The following is a 16,772-nucleotide window of genomic DNA, read 5'->3' on the forward strand; positions in this document are numbered from 1 at the left end:
CCCTACGGCACATAAAATGTAACATTTTATTCGAAATATGACATTTCTGCTCCTTGTGGTTGTGTCATTGTTTCTTTCTAATCTTTTCTATAGTTCTATAGTTCTGTAACTATAGAACTGTAGGATATGCATAAAGTATATTTTAAAATGTAAAATGATACCATTGTTTGGAAAATTTTCACAGATGGTTTGATGGCATATATTCAACAAATTATCTGTTTGGACTATCATTGTAATATACTGTAAAAACAAAAGAAGTATGTGCAACATGCTTCTCGGCCTGGCTCAGAGAAATATGATTTATCACATCTCATTTAATTCGGTCAAGGTTGTCAACAGCTTTGCTTAAGCAGAACCGATTTTGTAATTGCATATTGATTCTGACTATGTGTTGCTGTTAGTGGTTCTCTCTCTGCCTGAAGGTCTGAATCTTTATATTGACTTCTCAAATGATATTTCATGGTAGCATACAGGTTAGTCTGTAAATGTGATATATGTGTAATATTGTCATTTATGTCATTATTGTCATTCTTATTCAGCTCAGTATTCTATCATTCATAAAGGCCACATTCACTCATCCTGTCCTTCGCTTATGTGAATTTCCTGTCCGCTAAGCGCAGTCCTTTCTTTTTTCGCTTTCATATGTCGTATTTATCTTTTTCTGCTCCAGGCGTGATAGGTTCTGGTCATTACTGTTACCATCGGGGGTTTTCAGAAGAAGTACGCAACACAGTGGTCAGGCTTGTTTCACTGACCCGAAGACTATGGCAATTGACAAAGGTCAAAATGCTGCCCACTCCTGCCAACTTCCACTACATTTTTAACCTGCGTGACCTCTCCCGCATCTGGCAGGGAATGCTCAGCGTGACTGCAGAGGTCATCAGCTCGTCAGATGTGAGTGGAACTGTTTTTCTGCTCTTATTCAGACACTACAATCTGAAGAATTTGAATGAAATTACATAATTACAGTTATTACACAATATTAAACTATATAACACACATCTACAATAGAAATTCTAAAGAATCGAATTACTATACCTGCCATTCACCCTTGCATGGTTTTTGATTGTGATTCATCTTAATAACACTGATTCCTTAAAAGATTCCCCACTAAAATGATTCTACTTTCAGTATTCGCTTCTCATCACTCTCAGATGTTTAGTATGAATATGGTTACTAACAACATACATATATATGTTCAGATTAACTGTTAATGAAATAAAATGTTAATGTAAACATAGAATTTTGGTTCCAGGACTTTTTAAATGAAATCCACAGATTTGTTTTTATTTATTTTTTTAATAATTTACCGGTCCAGGTATTACTGCGGCTGTGGAAACATGAATGCAAGCGTGTGATTGCGGACCGGTTTACTGCCCCAGAGGATGTGGCCTGGTTTGACTACACACTGGCCAAACTGGTGGAAGAAGAGCTTGGAGAAGAAGAACGAATGGTGGTGGATCTTGGGGGGGATTCATACTTTGTAGATTTTCTCAGAGATGCACCTGAGGCCACAGGTAATAATCAGAAACAAATCCAAAATATAAATAGAATAAAAAATACAGATATACAAATTAAATATATTTGTTCAGTAGCATTTTTGTTTCTTTGCTGTTATATGTGCTGACCTCAGTACAACATACAAAATAAGGACACACCCAGATATTATCTGTATTAATTTGACTTATAAAAGAAACATTGCTGTTGACTGGCAGCTTCTTTTCTGAACTGAAATGAAATATCTATGACTGACATATTATTTTGTTACATACAGGTGAAGAGCCAGAGGAAACTGATTTCGACATGCCAAAAGTATATGAGCCCATTAAATCCTTTGATAGTCTAATGGAGAGGTTGAACTTGTTTTTGAGTCATTATAACGAGAGCATTAGAGGAGCAGGCATGGATATGGTCTTCTTCAGGGATGCCATGATTCATCTAGTTAAGGTACTTGTTTCTTGTATCTCTGTATTGACAGCATGTTATCGTCTCCGCTGAATGCTGGTCAGTTCTAATGCACTTGTTATCATGTTTTCAAGGTGCTAAAAAAAGATTCCTATAATTCATCTTTCTACTGAAAAGAATAACCTTGCTATAAGATATTAGCATCCTTCTAGCATGAAAGAGGAAAAAAAATGTAATGCTCACAAGAAATTTAGATGATTCCAGCTTACCTTCCATGCTGATTAAAGGACCCACACATGTCCTACTTTAGAGAAGACTACAAATAAGTGCCCTGAGTATCTTTATGTAAAGTGTGTGTATAAGCGTTTTGCATGGTAATGAGGTGGCATCTGTCTCTTTCTCTTTTCTCTCTTGCACACTCTTTCCCCAGATTTCTCGGATCATCAGAACCCCTAGGGGAAATGCCCTACTGGTCGGTGTAGGGGGATCTGGAAAACAGAGTCTGACAAGACTAGCATCTTTCATCGCCGGATACAAGACTTTCCAGATTACACTCACCCGGTGAGTCACCTTCACATACTCAATCATTTATAGTCTATTTATTCAAATTCACTTTTACCCTCAAGGGAGACAGAGAAAATTTCATCTGCCTCCTGTTGTTTGAGTAGTAGATCTACATCATATGTCTAGACAATCTTTACAATGCAACTCTTTTTATTACACAGTAATAACTTAGTTCATAACATAGTTATAGCACGGTAATAAACATGCGTCACTGTTAAGGCAACGTTTTTGTATTTTTTCCCCTTTTACCAAAAGCCAATAATGGACACTTTGATGCTTTTAACAGTCATTAGCATCGTAAAATTCGCAACATTTTTTTTTACATTTCTAGCACTATTCTTTGTATTATATTACCTTTGCATCAAACTGCCAAAAAAATACTAGTCAACTAGTCAACACGAGGGCATTTCTAATATAGTGTCTATGCAAGGGATAGTAAATTTAACATCATTCTCTTTTCTCACTGCCATTACCAGTTATTTTCTGTTTTTTCCTCTTATAGAAAGTCATGAAAACAGTATTGTAGAGTTTTTCTTTTGCTATTTGTAATGCAAAATATATACCTCTGGTACTCTCCCATTTGCTGCTCTTTAAGTTAACCCAACTATGACGACTTCCACTGCTGAGAAAAGGGTCCATTACAAAAACAAATATATTAGCTTATTTAATCAATACTAATACTACTGATTGAACAAATGTATGTTATTGGTTTCTTTTTTTTCCAAGTGATTCATGTATAATCGACACTAGCTTGAATCAAGATTGCAACATTTCTCGACCTTTCACCTTACCGTTGATGTTTTGAATGAAATATAAATAAAAAAAGCATTTTTTTTCTGGTGTAATGCAGTTTAGTTGTGCTCCAGTAGATGGTATCTGTGTATAAGAGTGTTTTTGGCCTTCACTTTCCAATTCAGCTCTGCTGACTATCAAGAGGAAAGAACCTATATCCAATCGACTGTGCTGTCTGACTCAGACAATGAGACTGGACATTTTCAATTCAAACCCGTCTTCAAATTCAATTGATAATTCAGTGGTAAAATTGCGTGTGGGAATATTCAGTAATCATTAAAATCGGTTGAAATACAGGGAGCCATCTGTCAAGTGATTCTTTTTTCATATTGGCTTATTTCTGACTCTGTTCGGAGGAAATCGTTTTTCCAATCATGTGGAATGGAATATTTTTGCCTGTGGCCACCTGTAATTCCACAGCACTTTTCTTTGTTTGCCATTGTAATGGTAGTAGCAGGCCTTTGGCAGTTTAACTCATATTTGGAGAGTGTTTTTCTTTGCCACTTATATTTGAAAATGATATGACTGAATCTGTTGTTGATCTCAGAATGGATGTGAGAGTCCCCAGAGAAAACAGACGGATTTTAAAATTGTTGCCTACAAAACACAAGCTGCTCACAATTCTCTGCATCTAGGAAGTCTTTTACACTCAATACCATCTTTGTTTGTACAGTGTTGTAAAAAGGCAGCATGTCAGTTCTGGTCACTTTCTCGCTATACACAAAACACTTACTGTAAAAAAAATAAAAAAATAAATAACTTGCAGGAATTGAAAGGGCATTGACAGTAATTTTAATGCTGCTTTTAAGCCACTTGTGATCTGTTTATCTTTTCATTTTTCCAGGGTCATCCTTACAGAGATTTTCTGATACATTTAAATTCATGTTGTATCTACAGCATGATAGTCAAATAAATGTTTAGTTTACAGATCTACTTTTCTAACAGTTTGACAATAAACTGTTAACATGGATGCTTTATGGCAACACTGTGAATGTATAAACTGTGCAATATAATAATTGTGATAATAATTGTAATAATGCCTAACATAGAGAATTTTGTTTCATATGTTCAAAAAAATTAACAAAGATATAGGATCAGGAAAAGGCCATGAAGAAAAATGTGCAATTAAATCTAAATTGAGCGTTAACTAGGTTAATATATATATATATATATATATATATATATATATATATATATATATATATATATATATATATTAAAGGATACATAATTATTTATTTTGAGTATAGAATTCATTCAAAAATAAATACATTGAATAAGTTGAGAATTGAATTGAATGTAGTTCTAAGATAAATTCAAAACCTACATATGTGGTACAAATGTTTTGTCATATTTACTTGTATATAGATTGATTTAAAGTTTGTATTTTATTAATTTAATTACACATTTGAATATTGAATATTTTTATTAGTATTTTTATTTTATTTTTATTTTATTTTATTAGTCACATGATATTTAAATACATTTTTAGTAAACATTTTTTTTAATTATTATTATTATATTTATTTTAAAAATAAATGAATGAATTTGTTTATCAACCCCAGTTTGGGAAATCCTACCAGATCTTTAAAGCCTGTTGTTTTGCATGCTGTGTTTTTAGTTCCTACAACACCCTCAACCTGATGGAGGACCTGAAGGGACTGTACAGGACCGCCGGACAACAGGGCAAAGGCATCAGCTTTATTTTCACTGACAACGAGATCAAGGATGAATCCTTCCTGGAGTACATGAACAACGTCCTTTCATCAGGAGAGGTCAGACAACCATTCTGACATCATGCTTATAGAAGCACCCTTCCCCACAAGCCCCACAGCATTCATTCTGAGCCATTTCATGATGTTTTTAGAACACACGCTAAAATAGCCGAGCTACATGTGTTCCCAAGGTTACAACGTATGTCCCCCTAATAACTCAACCTTTATTTCACTACAAATAAGTCAGATTTCCCGAGGCGCCGTAATGAAAATAAGGGAGTATGTCACCCTGCCCTCTGACAAATTACGGAGCTCATTCTGTGTGGTAATGGCACACAAATAAATGGGATCTACGAGACACGAGATGCATTGCTTCATATTAGAGAGACAGATGGGTTTGTCAAAGAGGGGGGAAAAAAGGCAGCTCTGCATCCTGGAATGTGACACCTGCCAGAGAGCATTGGCTGCACTCACTTGTTGTGGATTTCACCCGTCACACTGAAACTAACAGAGCAGCATTGAGGAGGTGTTGCATTAACATGACCGCACCTCAGGGAAAACACTGCACTTCTGCAGAGCTGAAGGTGGAAAGACGGATAAGTTGGATAGATAAACAGTTTATTTCGAATACATTCATTGAAAGAGACATGGAAAATATTCCAAGATATATGCTATTCTTTTGGTTCTTGTCCTGACTACGCTTAATCTTAAACTGATGTCTTATTAATAAATAATAATAATAGTCACATTTTATTTTAAGGTCCAAATCTTGCCTTTAACAAACCAATAACTACAACTTCTTCATCGGTAAACTTAATTTGCTGCTTGGTAATACTTAGGTAGTTGTTTAGGTATTGTATAAGATTATGGATGTTAAATATGGTCATGAAAATGCTTTATGTCTTAATGCTTTAGTAGCACTAATAATATAAACAGCCAATGTTTTAAAAGTAACTGTACATAAATAAGACTGTACAACAAGGTGCTATTTGTTAACATTGGTTAATGTATTAATTAACATGAAAGAATGAACAGCTACATTTATTACACTCTTTATTTATTTGTTAATATTAAGCAATAAAAATACAGTCGTTCATTGTTAGTTTATTTTAGCTTACAGCGTATTAACTAATGTTAACAAACACAACTTTTTAAATTATAATAACACTTCAGTAAATGCTGAAATGAACATGAACTAAGATTACTAAATTCTGTATATATACAGACGTGGACAAAATTGTTGGTACCCTTTGGTCAATGAAAGAAAAACTCACAATGGTCACAGAAATAACTTTAATCTGACAAAAGTAATAATAAATAAAATTCTATAAATGTTAACCAATGAAAGTCAGACATTGTTTTTCAACCATGCTTCAACAGAATTATTAAAAAAATAAACTCATGAAACAGACCTGGACAAAAATGATGGTACCCTAACTTAATATTTTGTTGCGCAACCTTTGAGGCAATCACTGCAATCAAACGCTTCCTGTAACTGTCAATGAGACTTCTGCACCTCTCAGCAGGTATTTTGGCCCACTCCTCATGAGCAAACTGCTCCAGTTGTGTCCGGTTTGAAGGGTGCCTTTTCCAGACTGCATGTTTCAGCTCCTTCCAAAGATGCTCAATAGGATTGAGGTCAGGGCTCATAGAAGGCCACTTTACAATAGTCCAATTTTTTTCCTCTTAGCCATTCTTGGGTGTTTTTAGCGGTGTGTTTGGGTCATTGTCCTGTTGCAAGACCCATGACCTGCGACTGAGACCAAGCTTTCTGACACTGGCTAGTACATTTCTCTCTAGAATTCCTTGATAGTCTTGAGATTTCATTGTACCCTGCACAGACGCAGCAAAGCAGCCCCAGAACATAACAGAGCCTCCTCCATGTTTCACAGTAGGGACAGTGTTCTTTTCTTGATATGCTTCATTTTTCGTCTGTGAACATACAGCTGATGTGCCTTGGCAAAAACTTCGATTTTTGTCTCATCTGTCCACAGGACATTCTCCCAGAAGCTTTGTGGCTTGTCAACATGTAGTTTGGCATATTCCAGTCTTGCTTTTTTATGATTCGTTTTCAACAATGGTGTCCTCCTTGGTCGTCTCCCATGTAGTCCACTTTGGCTCAAACAACGACGGATGGTGCGATCTGACACTGATGTTCCTTGAGCATGAAGTTCACCTTGAATCTCTTTAGAAGTCTTTCTAGGCTCTTTTTGTTACCATTCGGATTATCCGTCTCTTAGATTTGTCATCAATTTTCCTCCTGCGGCCACGTCCAGGAGGTTGGCTACAGTCCCATGGATCTTAAACTTCTGAATAATATGTGCAACTGTAGTCACAGGAACATCTAGTTGCTTGGAGATGGTCTTATAGCCTTTACCTTTAACATGCTTGTCTATAATTTTCTTTCTGATCTCTTGAGACAACTCTTTCCTTTGCTTCCTCTGGTCCATGTCGAGTGTGGTACACACCATATCACCAAACAACACAGTGATTACCTGGAGCCATATATATAGGCCCAATGGCTGATTACAAGGTTGTAGACACCTGTGATGCTAATTAGTGGACACACCTTGAATTAACATGTCCCTTTGGTCACATTATTTTCAGTGTTTTCTAGGGGTACCATCATTTTTGTCCATGCCTGTTTCGTGAGTTTATTTTTTTAAATAATTCTGTTGAAGCATGGTTGAAAAACAATGTCTGACTTTCATTGGTTAACATTTATAGAATTTTTATTTATTGTTACTTTTGTCAGATAACAGTTATTTCTGTGACCATTGTGACTTTTTTCTTTCATTGACCAAAGGGTACCAACAATTTTGTCCACGTCTGTATATATATATATATATATAATTCTGTATACACATATATATATATATATATATATATATATATATATATATATATATAAGAACAAATATAAAAATTGGTAAATTGTTATTATTAATGTAGTAATTATTATTAAGAAAAGAGCTGGAGAAAACCTGTAAACACAGCTTATTTCAAACTCAGTCATTTTTCATGATACCTACAAGAAACATGGGCCTACAAGAAAGAGGAAAAAAGATAGGGCATTGTGGGTAGCCACAGGAAAGACAGTTAGAGAATAAGTACCAGGAAGAATAAAAAGCTTTACAAATGACTAAATATGTTTAATTAACACTATGTTCCAATGTGTCTTTCTCACCCTCCCTGAATAAATAAATGGGGTTGAGAATAATTGGCTATCATTTAAACCGCAGGGTGCACCTCTTGGGGTTTTTTAAGCTGTCATGAAGTCTTAAAAAGGTTTTTGGTCAGCTGGGTTTGGTGAAGGTTGTTATTTCATTAATCATGCTGTTAAGTACATAAAGAGAATTGACTGCACAGGAGAAGAGCACTCGAGGTCCTGGGGAGAGATGGCCCTGCTCAAGAATATTAATGAAACGAACAAGCTCTCAGTTATACTGAGGATCTCAGGGTTTAGTTGAGAAACTGATGAGGCGAGACAGTTGTGTCGATGTGGAAGACAGAGGCAATAACAAACGGAGTTTAGTGCAAGTTATTATCTAAGATTCTGAAACGAGAGCAGAACAGCAAGATGAGTCATACGCCAGTGTTTTTATTTCATGGTAATTTCTGTGAGAAAGACCGAGAGAGAGGCTACCAAACTTAAGTGAAATATATTGCCTTGTTCCAGTCGTGCACTAATCCATTTGTAGTTCTTCTAAGAGCTTTTTGTCTGCTGACAGACTGTATAGTCTAATATAACAGCATTGTCAGTGAGGCAGTATCAGGCACAATTGAAAATCTAAAATTAAAAATGCAATTTAAAAACTGGAAATAACGTCTGTTTATTTTAATATTCAGAACTAAAAGCAACAGTATGGTCTAAACAGAACAGGAAATGTTACATGATATTACTATTTCAAAGTTTATTCTCAAATTAGCAAATTTGTGATGCTGGTTATGTCAAAAAAAAAAACATTAATGACCACATGATACTCCTTAGAAAATTCTCAAATCATACTGGGATAACAAATACTTTTCACTTCCATGCCAGCTTGAGTGCTATTGTAAGTAAACAAGCACACTAAAATCACATTCAACCAATTATTTTATTTTTAAAGAAAAGAGAGTATTAAATCGACAAAAACACATTTTATGCATAGTAGTTATAGATTTTTAAGATGCACTATATGCTTAGTTATAGACCTTATGTAAACAAAAATTGTATGATTGTATGAATTTCTGAATGAATCGCTCATTTTAAAATCTTTTCTGTCTACTCACATTTGTTATGACATTCGCTTAGACCACACTCTTATTAACTAAATCCATTTCACCTGTTTATTATAAAAACCAAAGATCAAACACAAAGATCAAACACAAAGTTTCAAAGTTTCTCTGACACAAAACGTCCAAATAGGCTTGCATTTTGCCATTATATCTAAACTGTGTCACAATGGAGGGTCAATTACAAAAACACTGTATTTAAGAAAAAAATAGTTATCAGTTTGAGTAAATGCTTATCAATGCTTCAAGGATCCCAACTCTAATGTGCCCCAAATGCTTGACAGGGTTAGGACTGAATTTATTTAAGGTGATTTGTTCATTTCAATAAAAATGGAGTATGATCACTTGAAAGGAATTATTCACTAAATAATAAAAAATCTGAGACCCTTCAGTCTATTCAGCCTCCTGTCATTCCAAATCCATAATACATTCTTTCTTCTGTGGAGCGTAAAAAGAGGTGTTTTGAAGATTTTTTTCAGACTGCATTGCTATACAGCAACCAATGTAGCATAAAATCCATGAAATCATATGACTCATGAGCTGCGTTCCAAGTTTAATATGATAGATGTGTGTGAAAACAAACAATCTTTGAAATAAATCTCATTAGTTTATTGGTATACAGTTTCGCACACAGATATGGCGAAACACAATCAGTTGCTATTTCTGCATCAAACTAGAAAATACGCAGCGCACAACTTTCATTGTTTGTAAAAGATCACTGTCTTGTAAAATATCTTCTTTTGTGAGCCATGGCAGGAAGTCACACAGGTTTGGAAAGACACGAGTATGAATAAATGATAACAGACTTTGTATTTTTGAGTGAAGTATTCCTTAAGTGATTCAGAGAGTGACAAAGAACATTTAAACGTCTTTTCCCCTCCCTTGAAAGAATAATTTTATCCCCTCGGGTGTGCCATTTTGTCTAGATTGTACATTTGTCGTAAATTCCCAGAGTAACCAGGGCTATAGGTTTAAACTAATGAGCTGTGAAATATTCTCTTTGCCACAGGTGTCCAATCTGTTTGCTCGAGATGAGATCGACGAGATTATCAGTGACCTTATTCCAGTCATGAAGCGAGAGTTTCCACGGCGACCGCCCACAAATGAAAACCTACATGAGTATTTTATGAGCAGAGTGAGGCAGAACCTTCACGTGGTTCTGTGCTTCTCTCCAGTTGGCGAGAGGTTCCGTGTCGAGCTTTGAAGTTTCCTGCTCTCATTTCAGGGTGCACCATGGACTGGTTTAGCCGCTGGCCCAAAGATGCTCTGATCGCAGGTCAGTAATTTGATATGACAGACCCATGAAGGATCAGTATAACCCAGGGGGAGCCTGAAAATATGGTGATTCTGATGCCCTAATATATTTAAAATATATGTCATGTCTAAGAGGGATGCAGCACATTTTTGAGCGAGTGCATTATATGTGTGCTGGATCAAACTAAATCTAGAATGGAGCAGATGGGTTTAATATAGTGGTAATATTATACTGCTGTTTCAAATGGTTTTGGCCCCATTTGACCCCACTTGCTTTATGGGTACTCACAGACAGATTTATAACTGTAAGATTTATAAAGATTTATAAATCTCGTTTGCAGCAGACAGGAAGAAAAAAAGGCATTTTATTTACAGGGGCAAAAGTCTGTTTCAAACCATTAGAAGCTTTAAAAATGGGAGCATTTATTTTCAAAATAATGACATTTTTGTGATTTGTATGCTGCTTGTGGAATAAAAAGCTCTTCAAATAATGTATAACCACCTAATCCCAGACCAAATTTACCTGTAAAAATCAACACTCTAACCAAGGTCTTATAAATTCTAATTGTCTATTCTGAAAATAGTCTTCATGATTTATTTTCAGAGTAAATGTTTTTGTCCGTACAATTCAGTGTAGAAAACAAGCAATTCAGGACGCCACAAAATGTTCCACAAACAATTTAAATCAATCACATTTAAGAGAACATCTTTTCTGCTCTATTAGAACTGGAGGGTTAATGTAGCTGAGAATGAAACAATAATTTAAACATTGAAAGACAATCAAGAAAGTCATCACAGCAATCAACCATAGCAAAATGAATACAGTTTGTAGCTATTGCTAGATGAACAGATACATATTATGCAAGTAAATAAGAACAATATTTTTGTTTGTTTGTTTTTTCTCAGTTTCAGAGCACTTCCTGTCTATGTATGACATAGACTGCACTCCTGAAGTCAAGGCGAAGTGGTTCAGTGTATGGGCTCTTTTCAGGATGGGGTGGCAGAAAAATGTGCAGATTATTTTCAGAGGTACCCTGCGTTCCACACATGTCACACCGAAATCCTACTTGTCCTTCATCCACGACTACAAGACCATCTACAAAGAAAAGCACTCAGAGGTTCAGACTCTTGCAGACAGGTCAGTATAATCAGAAATAGAATGTATATATATATATATATATATATATATATATATATATAGATACATACAGAAATAGGCCTAAAGGGTTTATTTGCAAAAACTGATAACTAATTTTGATTTTTCAATGTGCATTCAAAGTAATGTAAATCAAACTGCAGTTAGTTTTTTTTTATTAAATAATAATAACTTAAACCAATGGTTTTTGACAGTTTTACCAAATATTTACATAGTAACATTTTTCTAGCAAAAGGAGATAACTCCAATAGTCATTTTTTTGTTTAAAAGCAGATAAATCCTCATTGTATGCTTTAGAGTTTAAAAACAACAACAACAACAACAAAATCACTTGTTTAATCTTTGTATTCTCTTCAGATGACAACGTAAATGCCTGACAAAGGTTGTGATCATAGATTGTATGGAAGTGATTACACGCAATACACAGAGCTTTTATTTTACTATTGTAATGTGTTAAAATTGACTTGTGGACTGCTTCTGGAGTAAAACATGAACTTGTGATGCTTTCAAAGTGGCATTTTTGAGAAAATGTGTTTAGGGTTCATGCACTATATGTGAAGGATAATGCATAGCAATCAGCTCTTTTTAAGTGGTGTTTATTGGTTTTTGCAAATTAACTCTTCATATATTGTGTCTTTATAACATCATATCATGTAGGGGTGAATTCACTACAGATTTATTAAAATATGACATGCCACTTTTGTCATTGGATTTTTGCAAGACAATATACAAACTCATTATAACCAGGTGCTAAACCTTGTGTTGAAATAGCACTGCACCTATTTAAATAAAGACATTGTCAATCCTTTTAGACCAAACATGCCAACTTTCTATGTAAATTAAACTACAGATTTCACTTTATGCAAAATCTGATATTGTGCAGAGCATGGACCTTTTTTTGGTTGCGTTTGTATTGTTACCAAATTTGCATAATTCATTTAGTTCATGCAAATAAACAGCACTTTCATCAGGCGTAATTCATTCTTAGTGAATTTCCCCCATGACTTTCTGTAAAAAAAATAATTATGGAGTCTGGAACCATGTGTTGTAGAGTTTAATTTCTAATTGTATTGTTTCGTTAGGATGAACACTGGCCTTCAGAAACTAAAGGAGGCCTCTCAGTCTGTTGCTACCCTCAGCAAAGAACTGGAAGTGAAGGAGAAAGAGCTTCAAATTGCCAATGAGAAGGCTGATATGGTAAATTTGTTTGTAAATAATTGTGAACCTTCCAATATAACATTCAATTACTTCACAAAATGGCCCCTCAGGAGTGTAGCAGCTCCATTGTCCACTTCATTCTGTACACGACAGTGCTTGAGAATGATATGAAAATTATATTTCCAGGCAATACTGCAGTTCTAGGTTTGTTGTGCAGGGGCAGGAGTACATAGGCTTATTACTCCCATATTAGCATTTGTGTCCTGGGGACAAAACCATGGAAAGGATATGTGTCCTTAAAGAAATAACAGGCTTGTAGTTTTTATGACCAACATATTGTGCAGGCCTCCTGCATGACCACGCTCTCAATCTGCTGTATCTGTCCAATGGAAGGGCGTGATGTCCTGGGCAGGTGATGTCAGCGACCAGGATAGCATAAAGGCACAGGCAGCAAAGCTGGCATCAGCTTTCTGTCATTCAGATCGCGCTCTCTGTGTATCTGTTTCAATTTCATGTCCTGTGAGTCTTATTTATTGTTGTCTGTCCCACACAATTAAAGTTTGATATGACATGCTAAAGACTAAGGCAAAAGGGCAAGAGCAAGGGCAAATTACTTTGCAAGCATTGTGCGATCTCTGTGCAAACGTTAATCATCACTGCCAGAGACACACACGCTCTTGCGTGGCTTGCCTCGGAGCAAAGCGCTCAGTGGCTCTCTCTTGAGAGAGCTCCATGTTCGCAGTATGAATATCTCGCTCTGCCCCCAAAAGGCTTTCTTCTCAAGGGAAGGAGTCTTCACCAGTGTTCCTGCGTTACTAGTCTTGCTGTCACCTTGGTGACAGCAAGTTCCCGCTACATTCACTGGGATCGCAGAGGGATCTGATAGATGGGAATGAGATGACTGATAATCCCTATCTCTTTCTTTTCTGTCAAGAGCCCTCAATCACCCAGTTATGAGGAGTAAGGCAATGCCACGGGTTGAACAGACACTTGCAAGCTCCCTGACAATTAGCGTGGTTCTACCGTCACATCCCAAGGCATTATGTCTTATACTGACAGTTTGGGGCATGAATACTCGGTAGCGGGTCATGCTGGTATGTGTCTGAACAATGCAAGATATGTCACAGGCGTGCTAGACAGACCTGCTGAAAGAGCTGGATTGCATGCCTTCAGTCTGTTCAGCGAACATAACGCTGAGACGATGACTGTCAGCAGATGTATTGGGATGCGCGTGCAAGTGGTGAAATTCCATTGTTCCGCACCGCTTTTTAGCTCCATTAAGCAGCCCTCAACGAGTACCAACTCCGTATTTTTGCACTTCCTCCTGTGGTGGGGCTGTGTTTCTGAGAAGCGCTCTTTTTCTGGATCTCGAATCCAAAGCCAGATTTGCAATCTGTACTTACGGCTAAGAGATCTCAGTCTGAGAAGTCCTGGCAGTTTTTGGCACAGGACTTCTGTGGACTGGCGCTTCTGGTGTAGAGTGGCATCCACCGCAGTCTTCGGTGCCCGTCTCACCCCAGTGCCCTCATCACTGCACCCAACCTTGTCTGCCAAAAAAGATTTGAGGTTGTGGAGCATGCCACCACCGAGGTGGTTCCTCCTCACGAATGGGAGTCCAGGTTCTACAGCCGATACTTCATAGTTCCCAAGATGGAGGGCTGGGGCCCATTTTAGGTCTCAGGTAACTGAACCGCTCAGTCAGACAGCTGATGTTCAGTTCAAGATGCTCACACTGAAAACAAGTTGTGTCACAAATCAGGTACGAGGACTAGTTTGTCACGATAGATCTAAAAGATGTGTATTTCCATGTATCCATCCATCCTTTCTTACATGAGGTTCCTGAGGTTTGCTTTTGGGGGCAAAGCGTAGCAATATCAGGGTTCTTCCCTTCAGGCTAGCACTTTCGCCCCAGGGACTGGACACTGTGGTACAGATCTGGCTGTCTGTATGCTTTTCCCCCGATTACTCTGCTTCCTGGAGTTTTTATGAGAGTGCGCCAAGACATGTTTGCTTACTATTAGTAGCCCTGTTCTGGCCGTTCATAACTTTTGGTCTCCCAGCTGAGGTGGTAGAGACTTTGCTTCAACCCAGAACTCCCTCAATGAGGAACGTGTATGCCCTAAAGTGGAAATTCTTCACTTCATGGAGCAGAGTTTGCCAGCAAAGTATGTTCCTAGCTTCCCTCCTTTAATACCACAGCCCATCATGCTGCGTTTAGGAGTTCCTGATGAGAGTGTCCTGATACGGTGTTTGCCTACTATTAGTATCCCCGTTCTGGCTGGGTCAAGTAGGGTTATGGACCTGATTTCCCCTAGACTGCTCAGTCAGGAGGATCTCCTCTCACAAGCAGGGGCACCATTCTGCACCCCTACCTGGAGTTACAGAAACTGTGGGTGTGGCTCCTGAGGCGGCACAGCTTATAGCTTTTGGTCTCCCAGCTGAGATGGTAGAGACCTTGCCCCAACCCAGAACTCCCTCAACGAGCCCATAGCAGAGATTTCTGATCACCTCCATCTCGCTATTAAGATCGTGTTCTTACTTGCAATCACTTGTCTGAAGAGAGTAGGAGACCTTCAGGCCTTTTCAGTGGCCCATCCTATCTAGACTTTGCGACTGGTCTGGTCAAAAGCTTTGAGTGGGTTGTAAGCGAAGATCCCTGCTACTTCTGCACCACGCCCCATCATGCTACAGGAGTGTTAGTCAGCCTGCTTTAGACAATCTCAACTTGCTATGAGTCCTCTGGTCTTCAATTCGCCGATGGGAGGCAAGGCTCACTCCACAAGGAGTATGGTGGCCTCAAAGGTATTGGACATATTGGACATCTGCAACGCTGCAGGTTGGTTCACCCCCTCTACTGTCGTCCATTTCTGCGGATAGGACATTGATATGACCCCAGGGTTTCAGTCCTCTCGTTTTAGTGGTTTATGTTGAGAAATTGACACAGGGCAGGGACTACAAACTGTGGCGGCGTGGGCACCTCATTCTCACAGTGTTCTGGATGCAGTTGCCGAAAAAGGAACGTCTAGAGGTTATAAATTTACCCCTGGTTTCCTTGTATATATAACTAAAAGAAAAAAAGAAAGACTAAACTGAAACTGAAGGGGAACAATTATGGAGAAAGATTTAACACAGAAACATGACAAAGGAAAATGTATAAATCTGAAAGAGGAAAGTTGAAGAAAAAGAAAAATGAAATCAAAACGAATCTGGATATGCAAGAGGGAGCTCTATGACAAACACTGGATCAAAACAATGATCCATAGCAATGATTAAAACAGATAAAAAAGTGATCAGATGAGGATTATAATGACAAGTAACAAGACAGAGAGACTGCTGGACAATGGACTAAACCACAACAGAACACCATGCACCAAAACCCAAGAGACGTACACCTTAAACACAACTAGACATAGACCTATCAAGCCAAGATTCTGACACTGGATGCATAGTGGTTAGTGGCCATAGCTTTTGGATATCTGATTACAAATTAAATGTATTGCTGGTTAAAGTAAGATCATATTTTATTTTGACAGTAAATCAGTTTACTGTTTATTAATTTATTTGTAATGCAAAAATGTACATTCTTCAGGTAAAATCGTTTATATGCCTACTCATTCATTTAGAATAATTAATTAAAAATATATATATTAGCAGTTAACGCAGCTGCTGAATCTGGAGGCAATAGGCTTTGCCAAAGCAGGGGGTTTCTAAGCATGGTGAAGTTGAACCCTTTTTAATTTAAAACACTGCCTTTAAAAACATGGCTCTCAACAAGATCTTGAGGCACTTTTTTTTTTAACAATCAATGACCCTAGTTATTGGCATGTTTCTGGAAGCCTTACAGAAATCAATCAGATCTGAGTCACAAATTATTGGAGTAACTTGTCATAACTGATACAATCACAGTCTCACCAATGGCAAATACTGCCGTTGATGATATTTAAGAGAAAGAG

General features: G+C 37.2%; 1 pseudogene; it reads left to right on the top strand.

Moving 5' to 3' along the window:
- Window positions 1-16,772, top strand: part of LOC122360817 — a 92,216-nt pseudogene that overhangs the window by 43,144 nt on the left and 32,300 nt on the right.

The sequence above is a fragment of the Puntigrus tetrazona genome, chromosome 16 (assembly GCF_018831695.1).
Source record: "Puntigrus tetrazona isolate hp1 chromosome 16, ASM1883169v1, whole genome shotgun sequence".
In the NCBI taxonomy this organism is placed as follows: domain Eukaryota; kingdom Metazoa; phylum Chordata; class Actinopteri; order Cypriniformes; family Cyprinidae; genus Puntigrus; species Puntigrus tetrazona.